The 2,163-nt window shown below is 40.4% G+C and overlaps 1 pseudogene; it reads right to left on the reverse strand.

Moving 5' to 3' along the window:
- Window positions 1-1,059: 1,059 nt before the first annotated feature.
- Window positions 1,060-1,692, reverse strand: LOC102752498 (annotated as a pseudogene).
- Between the last annotated feature and the right edge of the window lie 471 nt (window positions 1,693-2,163).

Raw genomic sequence — 2,163 nt, forward strand, 5'->3', positions numbered from 1 at the left:
GGGCTGAAGATCTGCATATTATTACCTGCTGCCAAACAGCTGAGGGCAATTCCCCTAACATGATAATCCTTTATTGTTTACCAAACCTTACCTTTGATATGTATATCTGCTTTGCTAAAGGGCAAAATGTGTGAATAAAAAGCCGTGGGTCCAGACATTCAGAAAGCCACTCCACCAGAGAGCTGGTTTCCTCCTGGCTCCCCAAAAATGCCTTCCAAATTTATATTTCTTGTCTAGTATCCGTTTACGTCACAGTCCTTTCTCCAGATTCCTGAACCCTTGCTGCAAAAAGACTGCAGTACTCTGAGACAACTTCAAGCTTATCAACATTCAGAATATAGTGGTACCAGAAGGAGAAGAGAGACAGCAAAGGATTGAAAAACCTATTTGAAAAAATAATGATGGAAAATTTCCCTAACCTGGCAAAGGAAATAGACACACAAGTCAGGAAAGTGCAGAGTCTCTAAAGAGATGAACCCAAAGAGGTCTACACTAGGACACATCATAATTAAAATGCTAAGGGTTAAGGACAAAGAGATAATGTTTTCTTTTTAAGTTTCTTTTCCCCAAATTGGAGAAACCATGTTTTTAACTTTAATTGAGTTATTTCAAATCACAAATTCAGAGATTTGAAAATATGCAGTTCAATCCCACCCTCCAGGCAGAGGTAAGGGGAGAAAAGAGGATTCACTCTGATATTTATGGTTCCCAAAAAGTTTTAATATTGTACTTGGAGCACACAGAACCAGCTATTAACTTCTTGCTACTATAGCAAATACTTATAGTTCAGTCCAGGTTACTGTGATCTCTGACAGATCAAGGAAACAAGTTATTTTCTCCTCTTGTGATTATAGCACATTGCCAGACACATTTGCCTTTTTAATAAATGTCCTGGTACTCTGAGTTTCCCTTTCAATTCATGTAATTTCAACAGTTTGTCAAAAAAAAGAGCCATTAAACAAATATTGAAATACATTTTGTTGGGTCTTTCAAACCCTCAAGTTCCAGACTATAAAAACATCTTATGTGTCTCCCACCCCGACCACTCAGCTACTTTTCCTTATACCAAAGACCACCCATAGATACAAAGCCAAGGGTGAAGCTGACACGGTCTATTTGGAGCCAGTAGACAGGAGGGCGATGAGACCTGATGAAGCACTTATGGACAGAATATATATAGTTCACTGTGGGGTTGAAGTTCTTCAATATAAAGAAGGATGCAACAATGACCAAGACCAGAAATAGAGTGTTGTTATAGAAGATGGAAAATGTTGTAGCTTCATAATCAGCAACTTCATTCTTCTTCCACAAGATTCTTTGATTTTTTTCCTTCTGAGACATCTTTCTATTATCAGCTTCAGAAAGTTTTTGAGTCACATCTTTGGAAACAGCATCTTCCCTCTTCTGTGCTACTTTGTGCTTGAGTACAAATTTCACATTTTTGTAGGCAAAGGCTACCAAATAAGTGCTTACGAGTGTCATCACGCTGAATAGAACAGCAGACTGAATAAGATCCATACGGCATATCTGCCAGTATAACCAGATGGGGGTGGCAGGCACAATGAAGATGTTCCCAAAGAAGAGTGCAGAGGACTTGGCTGAGAAGTTGAAACTGAAATCTTGAAGGAGCAGGTCCTCCTCGGACTTCTACTTGGAGCTGCCTTTTGGAGCCATGGTGGAGCCGTAGCTGGGAGCAAGCCAAAGAGATAATCTTAAAAGCAGTGAGAGAAAGGCAATTAGTTACCTACAAGGAACACCCATAAGACTGTCCACTGATTTCTCATCAGAAACTATACAGGCCTGAAGAGATTGGCTTGAAATATTCAAAGTGATGAAAAGCAAGGACCTACAATCAAGATTACTTACCCAACAAAGCTATCATTTGGAACTGAAGGACAAATTAAGAGTTTCCCGGACAAGAAAAAGCTAAAGGAGTTCACCACCAGACCAGAAATGTTCAAGGGACTGCAGTAAGAAGAAGGGTGAAACATAACATAAATATCCTATATAATAAAAGCCTAATATGCAAATAGACCAAACACCAGAATGACTGGTGAAACGACAGGTTTCTATGACACACACTGACCACCAGGGGACAGACGCTCAATGCAAGAGCTGCCCCCAGCCCACAGGCCCCAGGCCAGCCAAGGCAGGTGCCAGTGG

Source organism: Myotis davidii, unplaced genomic scaffold (genome assembly GCF_000327345.1).
Source record: "Myotis davidii unplaced genomic scaffold, ASM32734v1 scaffold131, whole genome shotgun sequence".
Taxonomy (NCBI): domain Eukaryota; kingdom Metazoa; phylum Chordata; class Mammalia; order Chiroptera; family Vespertilionidae; genus Myotis; species Myotis davidii.